The following is an 18,001-nucleotide window of genomic DNA, read 5'->3' on the forward strand; positions in this document are numbered from 1 at the left end:
CTTGGATCAAGAAGGCCGATGACATTCAGGGTTTCTCTCTCAACTGGAAAGGCACATGGCAAATATGGTGACGTCTGCCAGCTTTCTCTTCAGGCTTCTTTTTTCATGACGCTCTCCCAAAGGCACATTCCTTCTTCATCTCCAAAGGCCTATGGCTAAGTGGGCTCTCTGACTCTCAAGTTCTATCCAAAATGTTTCCTCTTTTAAAACTTATCAAGACCCACCTGGAATTGGTGGCATCACATCTCCCTCTAATCAAAGGTTAATACCCACAACTGGGTGTGTCACATCTCCGTGGAGATAATTTTATCAAGTTTCCAACCTACAGTACTGAGTAGGGATTCAGAGAAAGGGCTGCCTCCACCAGACAGATCAGGATTAAAACATGGCTTTTCTAAGGTACAAACTGGCACAGTATACTAAGCAGCAATTCCTCCACCATGAAGCTTTCACTGATTACCTTAGTCAGAACAATTTCTTCAATTTTATTTTAAATCTTTCCAACACTATTTATTATTTTTATTTCATATTATTGGGGGGGGGGTACATGGTCTGGGAATTGAACCCAGGTCTTCCACATGAAAGGCGAGCATTCTACCACAAAACCACCCATGCACCCTCATATTATTTTTAAGTATCATATTCTGCCATTAAGTTGTTCATACATTTTTAATATTTCTACTACTTGACAGATATTGTCTTAGCATAAGGACTTCTTGCTTTTCAAATAATGTTTATTTTCTTTTATGATAATAAAAGTACCATAAGATCACTGTTGAACAGTTTGAAAATATAGAAAAGAATAAAAGGGAAAAATAAACAATATCTATTCCCTCCAGTGAGAGAAATGTACTGTGCCCACTTAGGTCCTTTCATCCTTTTTCCTATGCAGATCTTTTCCATTTTTTTTTTTGGTGGTAAAATTCACAAAATGTAAAACTTACTATTTGAAAGTGTACCTTTTAGCAGCATTCAGTGCATTCATAATGTTTGCAACCATCAGCACCGTCCAATTCAGAATAATTCCATCACCCCAAAAGCAAACTCCATTTTCTTGAAGCAATCAGTTCACCCTACCCACCCCCACCCACCCCCAGCTCCTGGTAACCACTAATCTGCTTTCTGTCTTTATAGATTTGTCTATTCTGGATATTTCAGATAAATGGAACCACACAATACATGGCCCTTTGTGTTTGGCTTCCTTCACTTACCATAATGTTTTCTAAGTTCATACACATAGTGCATATCAGTACTTCATTCCCTTTTATGATTGGAAAATACGGCATTGTATGGATATACCACATTTTGCTTATTCATTCATGAGTTAATGGACATCTGGGTTGTTCCTATCACTTGGCTATTGTGATAGTGTTGCTACGATTACTAGTGTACAAGTTTTTGTTTTTTTTTTTTAAACATGGTTGATAGCATATTGTATATGCCATTCTCTACCCTATTTTCCCCTACTCAGAAATATTTGGTAAGTGCCTTTCCAAGCCATTAAAACTCTTCATAAATATCTTTTTAATGCCTGCATAGCACTGTATCTCTTGATGAAACCACAATCTAACTATTCCTCTGTTTGTGCGTATATTTAGGCTGTTTCTAATATTTGGCTTTCTAATATAAACAAAGTTATATTGTACTTCTTTGGACTTTTGAAATATTTTTCATCAAGTTCTTCTGGATAGATTCACAGATTTGAAAATACTGGAGCAAAGGGTGAAAAGTGAGGCTTTTCATCTATTAGTCCCTCACAGCATTTGAACAGTGTCTGCTCTATTGCATACTCATTGATGTAAAGGATTATAATTTTTTAAAAATCTGTGTAAATTTGAGAAATGGTATCTTGATGTTATTTCAGTTATTTTTTTGATTAATGGCGAAAGAATGCATTTTCCTAAGTCGAGTCCTCATGCTTTGAATCTCTCTAATTTTCCCTCCTAGTTCTAGCCAGAGAAAGCTCTATGATTATATTTCCTATGATTATACTAGGCCCACCCACATAATCTCGCTATTTTAAGGTCAACTGTGCTGTATATCATAATCAAGGGAGTGATACCATATTCAGGGATTCTAGGAATTGGGGTGTGGCATCTTGGGGTAGGAGTTATTTTTAGAAATCTGCCTAATACAGAAACTTAGATGTTTGTTATTGTAATTTAGTTGTGGTCTTTATGAAAAATCCTAATTGCCTGAATTTACCAAATAAATAAATGTTACTGCCAGAGTTACATTTTCACAATGGCAAAGGCAACTGTGGATGGGGATGATGCATGCAAATAAAGACTTTGAACATATAACTTTGCTAACACTGGTAATTTTTTAAAGTATGTACGCAGAATGCAGTTACAGCAATTACTATATGCTAGGCACTGTTCTAGACCCTTAAAAATATTAACTCATTTAATCCTCATAACAATCCTATGAAATAATACTATGATTATTCCCATTTTACAAATGAGGAAACTGTATTAAGCAAGTTAAGTAAACTGCCCAAGGTTACAATGAGGAGATGTCAAGCAGAAATTCAAACCCAGGTTGTCTGGCATTAAAGTTCTTGCCATGAACCACTAGATCATGAAAATATTCACTGTAAAGACCAACCCATCAGGTATTAATATTATTTCTTTAATACGCACAATTTAAAAACACTTCTTCTCTATGTTCAATTGAATCTATTTTTCCTCTACTAAAAGTCAGACTGTGGGACCAAGAGGACACATATTTACTGACTTTCTAGAGCCTACATACATTGCCCAGTTTTTGTTAAGGTCTTTTCTTGGGGTTAATGAAATGAAAACCATTTTGTATTTTATTTTAGATACACTAATTATAACTTACATGTGATAATTTTATTTAAAAAATCATGAATACAAATTGCAACTCTCTATGATTATTGAAATTAAAATATTAAAAAGAAAAAAAAGCAAATGTTTCTCTCAAGCTCCTTCCAAGGAGGAAAAATGAAACAGAGGGAAAAAAGAAAACTTCCAAATAAGTTTATAACAGCATGGCTCAATCTCTGTTTAATATGGTATTTTCAGATTTGAACTGCTTTGCAAGCTATAAATCTACACTGGTCTTAATTTGCCATCCAATTCTACATCCTAGTGGTAATTTGCTTGATTTGAGGGATGGGTTTGAAATTTCTTTATCCTGATTTTTTTTTAGCTTCATAATCCTCTCAACAAAACCAAACCATGCTTGTCATCAGTTATGTGGTGCCATTTACTATACATTTAAGATAGGCAGAGTCGACAGAAGAAACCATCGTTTGTTTTTCTGGAAGCCCCAGCTTGATGTGAGGTAAGGGAACCGATGAGGTAAAAGAATTGATGAGTTTTGGGTGTCTATAACCAAGGAGGGAGGAAAAAGGAAAAACAAAACACTAAAACAGCCGCACATAACAGGATCAGCCGTATCAACATCATAGATCCGATTCATACACATAAACAGACAGCTCATCACGTAATCCCCCCTCGCCCATTACGTATTGCATGTCTCCAATATGAAAGAAAAAACAAAACAAAACAAAACAAAACTAGAGCATGGGAAAAACAGTCAAATCACCGCTACCCCAGGGGCTTCTCGGGTATTTACAATGCTGTCACCCTTTCCCAAGGCCAGCCAGGAACCTTTAGAAGCCGACGGATGCTCACCTGGCCGGCGGCTGCTTCTCCCTCTCTTCACCTGAGAGGCCTGCAGTCAGCTCCGGACTGGGGCGGGGCTTCCGCCGCCCTGGGGCCTCACGGGGACAGCGGGTCTGGCCGCTGACCCATCCCGGCCGGGGCTCTGTTTACAAGCAGCTCCTCGCGGTCCTACTCTTAAATATTTCCCCACAGCAGCCCGGGGAAATGAGACCCGGAATCACAAGGTTCCAGGCCGCGACACGCTTTCCCTGTTACAGGGACCTGACCACAGCCGCCAGGCTCGCTTATCTCTCTGTTTTCATATACACAGATCTTATCACCCACATTGTGAAAGCAGTGGCGTGTGCCGGGAAGTCTCCCTGACGGCTCCTCCCACAGCCAAAATGGATGTTTGCAATAGAACATACCGAGAACTCGACCTTAAGCAACTCCCTTGTCTAACAGAAATACTCGAGAGGTTCTTTCTAAAAATAGGACTATTAGAATTTGTAGATTGCTTCTCATTTCCCTAGGTATGAGGATAAAAATCAGTTTTCATTGCCCTTTCATGTTGCTTCCAGAATTTTCAAAGGCAGTGTTTGAGGGGAGGTCTTAATCGCTCTTTGGATTCTCTGCAAAACAGAAAGTGGTGTGTGTGTGCTGATCTGTGCTGCGGGTGTGAGGAGGTGCTCCCTAGTGAAACGCCCCTGCAGTGACTTTGGTCAATTTTACAGGAATATACCAGACAGGTTGCATAGCCCTTCCTTGAAGTTTCCCCCTTATTTCTCTATCATAGCACACTTCCTAGCCATTTCTCAATTTATAGTTACACTTTTTTTTTTTCTGCTTTTCCACCCCAGTATCACCTATAAACTTCCCGAGGACAGAAACTATTTTCGTTTCACTCACATCTACGTAATAATAGTATCTAACACAGCGCCCAATGCTTATACATTTGAATGGATGAATAAAGAACTGCAAAAATAAATAAATAGGCGTGAATCAGAAAAAGCTGCATGGTAGAAATCTAAAAATCTGATTTCTCCCTTTCAAGGGTTATTAAGCAAATCTTTAACCACTGAGTTTTGTTTTGTTTTGGTTTTTTTAATCCTCCCTTTGGTTGATTTTCAGATTTTAAATAAGATTTTGAAAAGTCTATCAATTTGAGGCCAATTTTTTGTTGCCCAAAATGTGCTCAGAACTTTTTGTGCATGAGGCTGGTTTTGATGAGATCTCTCATCCCTACTCTATCTGTTCAGTTAGCCTGGGTATGACTCCTTGCTCTTTAAGAAAGGTGCTCTTTAGTGTACCTCTCCTGGAAACCTTTCCTGACAGCCAAGATGCTCCTTTTCTGTGCTTCCTGAGGACTCAAGGGTTCATTTGTAAATACATTCATGCATTGTGCTACATTTATCTCTATTCTCAGTCTTCCGTTAGATCCGGGACTCTCAGGCTTCAGAATTAAATAAAATCTTCTAGGGCCATGCTTCTCAAACTTTAATGTATGGAAATCCTGTTTTAAAATGCAGGTTCTGATTCAGTAGCTCTGAGGTAGGGACCCTGCACCTCCAATGAGCTCATAGGTGATGCTACAGTCTCAATGTCTTATGTGAAGACCATAGGATGCTTGCTAAAAATACAGAATTGTAGGCCACATGCCCACAGGTTTTCGTTCCAAAGCCCTGTTGTAGTTCCCAACCTTTATAAAAGATATAATTATACAAGTGAAAGAAGCCTAAAAAACTCTGAAAAGAATAAATCCAAATAGGCCTTTCCATGACACATACTAATCAGTCTGTCAAATACTGAAGAGAAGCAGAAAATCCTGAAAGTGACAAGAAAAAAAAACAATCTACTACATACAAAGGAAAGCACATAAGACTGAGTTCAGACTACTCAACTGGCATTACGGAGGCAAAAAGGCAGTGGTACGTATATTTAAGATCCTGAAAGAGAAAGACTTCCAGCCGAGAATTCTGTACCAGCCAAATTGTCCTTCAAAACTGAGGGAGCGGGGGTGCATGAGTGGTTCAGTGGTAGAATGCTCGCCTTCCAAGCAGGAGAATTGGGTTTGATTCCGGGACCTTGCACCACTCCCCACCACCATCCCCCAAAAAACTGAGGGAGAGATTAAAATTTTTACAGACGAATGCTGAGGGAATTTGTCAACAAAAGACTGACATTACAGGAAATACTACAGGGAGTTCTGGCAGCTGAAAAACAAAAGGACAGGAGAGGGAGGTCTAGAGGAAGGCACAGAATTGAAGAGTATCAGTAAGGGTAACCTAAAGGATAAAAAGAGAAAGAAGGAAAATACTATAGAGATCTGACTAAATAAAATCCAAAGGATAAGATGGTAGATTCAAGAAATGCCTTTATGGTAATGACTTTTAATGTTAATGGACTAAACTTACCAATTAAAAGATACAGATTGGCAGAATGAATTAAGAAACATAATCCAGCTTTATGCTGCTGACAAGAGACCCATTTTAGACACAAGGATACAAACAGATTGAAAGTGAAAGGATGGAAAAAGATGTTTCATGCAAGCTATTACAAAAGACAGCAGGAGTAGCTATACTATTATCAGTCAAAGTAGACCTTAAATGTAAAGATATCATAAGAGGCAAAGGAGGACACTATATGTTAATAAAAGGGACAATTCACCAAGAAAAAATAACAATCATGAATGTTTATGCACCCAATCAAGAAGCTCCAAAGCACATGAGACAAGCATTGGCAAAGCTGAAGGAAATGATTGAGGTTTCAACAATAATAGTATGAGAATTCAATACACCACTTTCCTCTATAGATAGAACAAACAGACAGAGGATCAACGAGGAAATAGAGAACTTCAACAATTTGATAAATGAATTAGACCTAACAGACATATATGGGTTGTTACACCCCACAACACCAGGATATACATTCTTCTCTAATGTTCATGAAACATTCTCCAGGATAGATCATATGCTGGGGGCACAAAACTGGTCTTTGTAAATTTAAAAACATTGAAATTATTCAAAGCACTTTCTCTGATCACAATGGATTAAGGCTGGAAATTAATAACCACTAAAGAATAAAAACTTTCACACATATCTGGAGATAAAATAACACACTTTCAAACAAGCATTGGATCAAAGAAGAAATTACTAGAGAAATCGGTACCTATCTGGAGATGAATGAAAATGAGAATAGAGCATAGAACTTACAGGAGCGGCAAAGGCTGTGCTGAGAGGGAAATTTGTTACCTTAAATGCCTACATTAAAAAAGAAGAAACCGGAGCCTGCCCATGCAAAAAAAAAAAAGAAGAAGAAGAAGAAGAAGAAGAAAGAGCTCATGGGAATGAGGGTGGTGCAATGACAGAGGCGAGGGCCAGCTTCACCTGGAATGAAAACAAACAGCAGCCACTGCAGCATCCAGGCACTCGGCTGTTCATGATGGGGAGTGGCAGTGGCGCAGGATGGCACAAAAGAAATATCTTCAAGCAAAATTAACCCAGTTTTTAAGGGAAGACAGAATTCAACCTTGGAACTCTCCATATACCGTTAAAAATAAAGATGTTGGTTTGGCATTGAAGGACCTTGCTAAGAAATACTCTGACAAGCTAGAATGTTGTGAAAATGGGATTGGAAAAACAATCGAAGAAATACGTTGCAAAACAATTAAATATGGAACAGAAAATGAAGATGATAAACAATAGGAATTGTTACAATTGAGGTATTTTTACCTCCTAGACTAAGAGAAGATAGGAAAAAACTTGTTGGAGACTTGTTGGAGAAACTGGGGTTAAAATAGCTGCAACCTTTGGATTTCAAGAAAATTATATCAAAATTGTAATAAATAAGAACAGCTTCAACTAGTGAAAACACTTGAAGAACAAAGACTTGAAGAATGTTTGACACACAATGTGAAAGCAATGGTGTTTGAACTGAAACAGTCTGAAGAGGATGTGCAAAAAGCCTTTTAGGTGGAAGAAGAGCAAAGTGAAGTCAAATTAAAAGAAAAAAAGAATACAGAGAACTAAGACAGGACTGGAAATACTGGCAGAGAGAGCTGAGATGGTGGTGGGTCCAGAAACCACACCCTAGTTAGACATAGCCAACCACACAGGCAGATCAATCAGAATTCCTCCATCAGAAAGAAAAGCCCCTGTGTTTGTTATGGGATATCATGAGAAGAGCAGATCTTTTCTGAAAAGAAAAGAATATGGAATAGCATTGCCATGTCTGTTGGATGCTGACAAATATTTCTGAGTGTTGCAGAGAGTTATTGGATACAGTAGATAACTATGCAGTGTTCCAGCTGGATATAGTATGGTGTTACTTCCACTTGAAACAACTGGACTGCCTTGATGATGCAGAAAAAAATTAAACTCAGCTCAGAAATGCTTTAAAAATTGTTATGGAGAAAATCATTAGAAACTGGTCCACATAAAAGGAAATTGTGGGCAAGAGAAGGTATTATTCTTAAGACTTGCTTCAAGATATCTGAAACTATCATAGTGGAAATGGTGAAGATGACTGCGAGTATCTCAACAAGACTTGTCAGCTCTTTAAAGAGCTATATATTGATCCATCAAAAGTTCACAATTTGTTGCAGTTGGTCTTTACTGTCTAAGAAGCCCAGCTTGGCCTATGAGCATGTAATGGGCGTGTGGATCATGCGTCCACTCATACTACCAACCATAAAGAGCAGTTGGCTCAAATAAGGAAAGAGGAGAAGAGAAGAAAAGATGCCACCTGGAGAACATACTCTTTGAAAAGACTGGGCTACTCTACTCATGCAGCCAAATAGGCTCTCTGTCAGGCAAGAGGGAACCTGGATGAAACACTGAAGATTCTTCTCAGTAATCCTCAGAGGTGGACAGATCCTGAAACCAACAGCCATTAAGAAAGTTCTATTCAGGAAAACAATGACCAACTGGTCTATGTGGGTTTTGATGCTGTAGTTGCTGAAGCTGTGTTCGGGGGAATGTCCAGCTGGCAACTCAGACCCTGGCTCACAATGGAGGAAGTCTTCCTCCTGACCTACAGCTCTCAGTGGAAGATTCTGCATTAACACCATTCACCTCTCCTTCAGGTTCTGCAAGTACTTCTAGTGCCTCAGTAGATGAAGATATGGAGACAGAAGCAGCCAATGAAATATTGAAAGATATTCCAGAACATGAAGAAGATTATCTTGACTCAACTCTGGAAGATGAAGATATTATTATTGCAGAGTATTCATCCTATGTAGAAAACATAAAATCAGCAACAAAGAAAAACTAAATAATGGACAGAAATAAATATTGTTTCTGCTTATAAATTCTATCATCATGAAAAGTTTAATGCAGGTCTTTCTTTTCTTCTTATCTTATATCTGATTTTGTTACAAGAGTGATTCCTACTTGTATATAAGAAGGGACAGATGGGAAATAGAGGCATATCAAGTAAAGAGAAGATTTGGTGGGGAGAGAGGTACTGGTGAGTAATGGATGGTCTTGGCGATATAGCTTCCTTTGGCCTGACTCTTGCAAGTCCTCCTCTGATTCAGGTTCTGCAGCCCTAACTCTGCCCTCCCAACTTGGTTTCTTTACACCAGAAATGGGAAAAAGAGGGTGGTCACTGGGGAAGGTCTCCAGGAGAAGGGTAATCAAGAGAGAAAGCGTCCTCTGATCTGCCTCCTCTTCTTCTTTTCTGCCTTCCTGAGCCCAACTTTGATTCTTTTTCCTTCTTCCTATGATGCTGTCTCTAACTTATTAAGCCCCATGTTTTCGTGTATCATCTTCATCACCCTAAACTCATCCTTTAAATCTTCTTATGCCCCAAATGCTTTTGGGATATAAAGATGAGGTTACAGTGGCCATATCAAATTGTGGCACATATCCTTAGCATGAATCTTCAATGTTTTTTATGCTCTTAGTCATAGTAATATATACACTTGAAATTGATGGTTGAAATTCAGGACTGATATGTATTCAGAATTCCTCTTAACAACAACAAAAAAGTCTTTATTAAATGAGAGAGTCTTATGTGAACAAAAGCAACTGTTTTTAATTAACATTTTTAGATTCTATGATGTCATATTAAATTCATGCTAGCTGAAATACCTATCAAAGATGTAGGTATTTTTTCTGGAGATTTTGGTATATTTATCTATATTACAGAGAAAGACTGTTCTAAAGGTACTTAGCACTATTTAATGGCATAAATAACTATACTCATTGCACCCTGCATTCTTATCTAGATTTGTATTAAATAAAAATAGGTTTCAGCACTTAAGACACAGATTGCAGCAACCAGCTGCTGAATGAATCAAGTAGCAGATGTATTCCAGAGCCTCTTTCTGCACTTTCAAGTCATGGGAAGCTACTTATGACTGATGGTCAAATATGCCATATTGTTGCTGTCAAGAGATTGAAATAATTCAACTCAGAGTACTTTCATAAAGCTTGGATAACAATATGGATATTTGGGAATCTTTTCTTGTTATTCTTTTAAGATGGATGATATAGACAAATAAAACGTGAAAATGTATTTTAAAATAAAAATAAAAAAAGAAGAAGAGAACAAAAATCAAGGATTTAACTGCTCTCCTGGAGGAACTTGAGAAAGAACACCAAACTAACCTGAAAGCAAATAGAAGAGAAATAACAAAATCAAAGCAAAGTTAAGTGAATGGGAGAGCAAAAGAAAAATAGATAGAACCAATAAAGCCAAAAGTTGATTCTTTGAGAAAATCAGTAAAATCAATGGACCACTAGCAAGGCTGACAAAGTGAAAAAGAGAGAGAATGCAAACCAAATCAAAAATGAAGGGGGGTTGTTACCATGGACACTGAATAAATAAAAAAACATCATAAGAGGATACTATGAACAACTCTACACCAACAAACTAAACTTAGATGAAATGGACAAATTTCTGGAAACACATGAACAAGCTACACTGACTCAAGAAGAAATAGAAGATCTCAACAAACCAATCACAAGTAAAGAGATTCAATCAGTCATCAAAAACCTTCTTGCAAAGAAAAGCCCAGGGCCAGATGGCTTCACAGGGGAATTTTATTAAACATTCTAAAAAGAACTAAAACCAATCCTGTTCATTCTTTTCAAAAAAAATTGAGGAAAAGGAATACAACCTAACTCATTTTATGAAGCTAACAGCCCTTCAGTACCAATACAGGTAAAAATGCTCTAAGAAAGGAAAACTACAGGCCAATCTCCCTAACAAACATAGATGCAAAAATTCTCAACAAAATACTTGCAAATTGAATTTAACAACACATTAAAAGAATTTTACACCACGGCTAAGTGGGGTTTATACCAGGAATGCAAGGATGGGTTAACACAAGAGAATCAATTAATGTAATACAGCACATTAACAAATGAAAAGGGGAAAATATCACATGATCATCTCAGGTGATACTGAAAAAGCATTCCACAGAGCATCCTTTCTGATAAAAACATTTCAAAAGGTAGGAATCAAAGGTAACTTCCTCAATATAATAAAAGGCATATATGAAAAACCCATAGCCAGTATCATACTCAATGGTGAGAGACTGAAAGCTTTCCCCACAAGATTGGGAATGAGACAAAGACGCCCTCTGTTACCACTATTATTCAACATTGTACTAGAAGTTCTAGTTAGAGCAGTCAGGCAGGAAAAAGAAATAAAAGGCATCCAAATTAGAAAAGAATTAAATTTTTCATTATTTGCAGATGACGTGATACTATGCTTGGAAAACTTATTAGATTTCTCAGGAGAACTCTACCACAAAGTTACTTGAACCAAAAAGCCAATTCAGCAAAGTGGCAGGATATAAAAACAATGTGCAAAAATCAATAATGTTTCTATACACAAGCAATGACCTAACTGAGGAGTCAACTAACAAAAAAATTCCATTCAAAATATCAACTAAAAGAATCAAGTGCCTAGGAATGAACTTAACTAGGGATGTGAAGGACTTGAACACAGAAAACTACATAACATTGCTAAAAGAAATCACCCAAAGATCTAAACAGGTGGAAAGACATATCTGCTCATGGATAGGAAGGTTAAATATAGTTAAGATGTCAATTCTACCCAAATTGATGTACAGATTCAGTGCAGGACCAATCAAAATTCCAACAACCTACTTTGAAGACTTGGAGAAGCTAGTTACCAAATTCATCTAAAAGGAAAAGAGATCCTGAATAGCTAAAAGCATCATTAACACTTCTTAACTTAAAACTTATTATAAGGCCACAGTGGTCAAAACAGTATGGTACTGGCACAAAGATAGAAGTCTTGACCAATGGAATTGAATTGAGAGCGCAGAAATAGACCACCAAATCTATGGTCAAGTGATCTTCGACAAGGCCCCTAAATTCACTGAACTGGGACAAAATAGTTTTTTCAATAAATGGGAATGGGAAAAGTAGATATCAATATTGAAAAGAATGAAAGAAGACTCTTACCTTATATCCCATAAAAATTAACTCAAAGTAGATCAAATACCTAAATATAAGAACCAGCACCATAAAGATTCTAGAAGAAAATGTAGGGAAACATCTTCAAGACCTAGTAATAGGAGGTAGCTTCCTAAACTTTATGCTCAAAGCACAAGCTACAAAAGAAAAAATAGATAAATGGGAACTCCTCAAAATCAAAAGTTTTTGTGCCTCAAAAGACTTTGTCAAAAAGGTGAAGAGGCAGCCAACTTAATTGGAGAAAATATTTGGAAATCGCACATCAGACAAAGGTTTGCTATCCTGTATACATAAATAAATCATACAACCCAACAACAAAAGAACAAACAACCCAATTGTAAAATGGGCTAAAGATATGAATAGGCATTTTTCTGAAGAACAAATACAGATGACTCAAAAGTACATGAAGAGAAGCCCATTTTCATTAGCTATAAGGGAAATGCAGATTAAGACTACAATGAGATACCACCTCATACCTATAAGAATGACTGCTATTAAACAAACAGGCTACTACAAATGTTGGAGAGGATGTGGAGAAATTGAGACATTTATGCACTGCTGGTAGGAATATATAATGGTACAGCCACTATGGAAAACAGTTTGGCAGTTCTTTAGGAAACTAAATATCGAGTTGCCCTATGACCCAGCAATAGAACTACTTGGTATATACCCAGAAGAGCTTAAAGCAGTGACACAAACAGACATTTGCAACACTTATGTTCATAGCAGCATTATTCACAATCACCAAAAGATGGAAATAATCCAAATGCCCATCAACAGATGAGTGGATTAACAAAAAGTGGTATATACATGTGATGGAATATTATGCAGGAGTAAGATGAAATGATGTTCTGAAGCACATGACAAGATGGATGAGCCTTGAGGACATGATGCTAAGTGAAATAAGCCAAACACAAAAGGATAGATACTGTATAACTCCACTTTTATGACCATGGTAAATGTCAAATCAGAGGCTTATAGTACAGAATATAGGGGTCTTAGAGATACATGGACACTAGAGATGGGTGACCCATTAGCTGATGAGGTTGAATTCCAATGTAAGAGAATAGATAGAAGTGAAGGTGGTCCTTTAGTGGATCTATAATTAATATTACTATATTGTAGATGAACATGATTGAAAATGGTTGTATAAACCTATGCATCCCACTGATTAGCACTAGAAATATAAGTAATTCTTGCAAGAACTACTTCAAAGATATGATTCATGTACAAAAAGTGTTTAAGTCCAGGGTATAGGGGGGAAAACTGCTATTGCATCCTATAGGCTTGTTTAACAGGAAAACATCAGCAGTACCACAGCAACAGCAGGGGTAAATAATGGGGGGAGAGACAAGCATTAAGGGGAGTGTTCTAGTTTGCTAGTTGCCAGAATGCAACACACCAGAGATGGATTGGCTTTTAATAAAAGGGGATTTATTTCATTACTTCTTCAGAGGAAAGGCAGCTAACTTTCAACTGAGGTTCTTTCTTACATGGGAAGGCACAGGGTGATCTCTGCTGGCCTTCTCTCCAGGCCTCTGGGTTCCAACAACTTTCCCTGGGGTGATTTCTTTCTTCATCTCTAAGGGCCTCGGCTGAGCTGCGAGTGCTGAGATGAGGTATGCTGAGCTGCTTAGGCTGTGCTACACTGAGCTCTCTCATTTAAGCATCAGCCAATTAAACCAGACATCATTCATTGCAGCAGGCATGCCTCCTAGCCGACTGCAGATGTAATGAGCAACAGATGAGGTTCACATACCATTGGCTCATGTCCACAGCAATAGAACTAGGCACCTTCACCTGGCCAAGCTGATGCCTGAACCTAACTACCACAGGAAGATTTAGGTTTCCTATTTGCTGAGGGTGTGTTTATTGGTTATCTTTCTCTTCAGAACAATGAAATTATCTAAAATTGAGAGTGTTGCTGGACTATGGACTTCAGACGTTATACATAATGCCTAATGAGTGCAGGTGGCTGAAGGATGCACTGACAGAGAAGTAAATTGGTGAATGATGTGTATACAGATGATCAAATATTGTGCTGCTACAAAAAGGAACAAGGTCATGAGGCATGTAATGATATGAATGAACCTGTGGGACATTGGTGAGACAAAATATAATGAAAGAACAATTATTGTATAATCTCCTTTAGAAAATGCTTATAAGAAAACAGGGGCTTAGATAATAAATTATTACAGCAGACACATTTAGTCCAGAGTAATTATTACTTCTGGATTCTGAGAGGATGTTTTATATCTCTATAAACTGGTATTTAAAGATGAGAACAAAGCCAATCAGATTGGGATTAAGGTAGTTCAGAACATAGCGGTAAGGAAGACATTGTCTATATTTTAGAACCACACCTAGTCTTTGAGACAAAAGAAAGAAAGGTTTATTTCATCTGGCACCTAAATTTTCTGTAGCACATAATTTAACTCAACCTGTCTGGATAGCTCATTTGAACAACTGAAGTACAGGAAGCCCAGAATAAGAATGAGGGTTTTTAATCCTGTATATCCTAATGTAATGCCTGGATACAACCTAGAATATATTAAGCAGACAATCAAAAAGTATTGGCAAACTCCCTTGAGGGAGGAGAGAAAAAATCTGAAACAATTAAACTGTACCACCAGGGAATCCCTTGATACTGATGTGTCAAACATTAGGAACACTCAAATCCTTGATCTTGAGGCTTGCTCTTGTGAAGCTTATGTACATAGTGGAGAAGCTTAGCCTACGTATAGGTATGACTAAGAGCTACTTCTGGAAAACCTCTTTTGTTGTTCAGAGGTGGCCTCATTCTCTCTACGCCCAATTCTGTAAGTGAAGTCATTGCCCTCCCCCCATGTGGGATATGACAACCAGGGGTGAAAGTCTCCCTGGCAGCATGGGAGATGACTCCCAAGGATGAGCCTGGCCCTGGTACTGTGGGATCAATAATGCCATCCTGACAAAAAGGGAGAAAAGAAGTTTAACAAATGGGGTATCAGTGGCTGAGAGAGTTCAAGTAAAGTTAAGGGGCTACCCTGGAGGTCACTTTTATGAAAGCTTCAGTTAGACATGGCTACCTATCATCACTTGCCAAATCCCATCCAAAACCATTTCAGACAACCCTAAAGAACACCTAGGGTAATATATACAAGATTCAACAAAGGTTCCATGCAGGGTAACTTTCCAGAAACCTACAACCTCCAGATGGGTCCCTGGACCCCACAAGTCCTGAAACCTAGAGGGCCCAGCCTCTCCAGAACATCAGCTAGTCCCATCTCCTTACCCCATATTATTGACCACCCATACCAATATGAAAAATGTAAAGTGGCCATGGATAGATAAAAGGTGATGGTGGAGTTCTACAGAAGGTAGGGTTTAACAAATAAATATGATTGCTGAACCATTAAATTGATATTTCTTTTAATCTCCAGTATCTTAGAGCACTTAGAAGTAAAAACATAAAATTGTGAAATTGTAACCCATACCAAAATCTGAAATCTGTTCTACAATTAATTGTAGTCCTGTGCTTTGAAAATTATTGCTTTTTCATATATATGTTATTTTTCACACACAAAAAAAATTTTAAGTTGATTGTGATGATAAAAAAATATTCATTCCTTCTAGTTTCCTATATTCTGGAGCAGCTAGAAGAAAAAATCTGAGCTGATGGTATAGTAGCCCATGACAAACTTTGGGATCTATCTTGAAACTACTTGTTGAAGAGTGCTTTGAAAACTATTGATTTTTCTTTCTTTGGTTTGTATTTATGTTATATTATGCAATAGAAAAATTTAAAAAAAGAATAAGAAAAAAAGACACCTTCCTCAAGCATTTGAAGGGGTCCTTTTCCATTTTCAAGAAGTTTCACCCATTAGATGATCCATTAGACAGTGGTGCATTTGATTCCTACACAGGATGGTATATAAAGGAATGGAAGAAAACAGTAAGAAAGCAACATGCAAACCGGGTCTCTGCCATAAGCTGAGTACCTTACTATACACACACACACACTCTCAGACACAAACAACATGTGTATGCATACACTTACACATGCACTCACTTGCTCATTGGCACACAGACACACACAGAGCTTTGCTATTCTTCAGCTAATGGGGTTGGCACTGCTTAAAGCAGACTGCTAGGTGATTGTCTACAACCACAGCAAGAGAAACATTATTTAAAGGCCATTCAGACCCTAAAAGAAGCAGCTGAGCAGGGTAATTATCGGAGACTCTCCATTAACTAGGGCATCTTTGCTCTTTGTCTGGGTTGGTTTAATAAGGCCCACTAATGGGACGGTGGGGGAGGGAGCATGCTAATGGTTCTGAAAAAGCCCCTTCTTGGTTCTTTATTACTGGAGACTTCTTTTAGGGAGGCTGACAGTAAAACCAGAAGTTGCCATGATGCAAAATGACCTTCACAAAAACTTGGTCTGCTTAGGACTCAGGTTTTCAAAATATCTTCCAGTCTCTCTCTCCCTCTCTCCTCTTGCTCCTCCTCCTTCTCTCTCTCTCTCTCTTTTTTTTTTATTAATTAACGAAAGAAAAAAAGAAATTAACCCAACATTTAGAAATCATACCATTCTACATATGCAATCAGTAATTCTTAATACCATCACATAGATGCATGATCATCATTTCTTGGTACATTTGCATCGGTTTAGAAGAATTAGCAACACAACAGAAAAAGATATAGAATGTTAATATAGAGAAAAAAATAAAAGTAATAATAATAGTAAAAAAAAAAACCTATAGCTCAGATGCAGCTTCATTCAGTGTTTTAACATGATTACTTTACAATTAGGTATTATTGTGCTGTCCATTTTTGAGTTTTTGTATCTAGTCCTGTTGCACAGTCTGTATCCCTTCAGCTCCAATTACCCATTATCTTACCCTGTTTCTAACTCCTGCCGGACTCTGTTACCAATGACATATTCCAAGTTTATTCTCGAATGTCCGTTCACATCATTGGGACCATACAGTATTTGTCCTTTAGTTTTTGGCTAGACTCACTCAGCATAATGTTCTCTAGGTCCATCCATGTTGTTACATGCTTCATAAGTTTATCTTGTCTTAAAGCTGCATAATATTCCATCGTATGTATATACCACAGTTTGTTTAGCCACTCGTCTGTTGATGGACATTTTGGCTGTTTCCATCTCTTTGCAATTGTAAATAACGCTGCTATAAACATTGGTGTGCAAATGTCCGTTTGTGTCTTTGCCCTTAAGTCCTTTGAGTAGATACTCAGCAATGGTATTGCTGGGTCATATGGCAATTCTATATTCAGCTTTTTGAGGAACCGCCAAACTGCCTTCCACAGTGGTTGCACCATTTGACAATCCCACCAACAGTGGATAAGTGTGCCTCTTTCTCCACATCCTCTCCAGCACTTGTCATTTTCTGTTTTGTTGATAATGGCCACTCTGGTGGGTGTGAGATGATATCTCATTGTGGTTTTGATTTGCATTTCTCTAATGGCCAGGGACATTGAGCATCTCTTCATGTGCCTTTTGGCCATTTGTATTTCCTCTTCTGAGAGGTGTCTGTTCAAGTCTTTTTCCCACTTTGTAATTGGGTTGGCTGTCTTTTTGTTGCTGAGTTGAACAATCTCTTTATGAATTCTGGATACTAGACCTTTATCTGATATATCATTTCCAAATATTGTCTCCCATTGTGTAGGCTGTCTTTCTACTTTCTTGATGAAGTTCTTTGATGCACAAAAGTGTTTAATTTTGAGGAGCTCCCATTTATTTATTTCCTTCTTCAGTGCTCTTGCTTTAGGTTTAAGGTCCATAAAACCGCCTCCAATTGTAAGTTTCATAAGATATCTCCCTACATTTTCCTCTAACTGTTTTATGGTCTTAGACCTAATGTTTAGATCTTTGATCCATTTTGAGTTAACTTTTGTATAGGGTGTGAGATA

General features: G+C 37.7%; 1 protein-coding gene and 1 pseudogene across 6 annotated transcripts in view; one reads left to right on the forward strand and one right to left on the reverse strand.

Annotated features, from left to right (window-relative positions):
* Positions 1 to 3,920, reverse strand: part of PLEKHM3 (pleckstrin homology domain containing M3) — a 308,498-nt gene extending 304,578 nt beyond the window's left edge. For 3 of the 6 annotated variants that reach the window (XM_077154890.1, XM_077154891.1, XM_077154895.1), the window contains exon 1: positions 3,663 to 3,918. The gene's annotated coding sequence lies outside the window, so the exon portion shown is untranslated. Of the gene's footprint in view, positions 1 to 3,662 lie in introns of all 6 variants that reach the window. The other 3 variants (XM_077154892.1, XM_077154894.1, XM_077154893.1) reach the window with 2 other exon arrangements.
* Positions 3,921 to 7,023: 3,103 nt separating this feature from the next.
* LOC143676517 (NEDD8 ultimate buster 1 pseudogene) lies at positions 7,024 to 8,903 on the forward strand (annotated as a pseudogene).
* The last annotated feature ends 9,098 nt before the right edge of the window (positions 8,904 to 18,001 follow it).

Source organism: Tamandua tetradactyla, chromosome 3, assembly GCF_023851605.1.
Source record: "Tamandua tetradactyla isolate mTamTet1 chromosome 3, mTamTet1.pri, whole genome shotgun sequence".
In the NCBI taxonomy this organism is placed as follows: domain Eukaryota; kingdom Metazoa; phylum Chordata; class Mammalia; order Pilosa; family Myrmecophagidae; genus Tamandua; species Tamandua tetradactyla.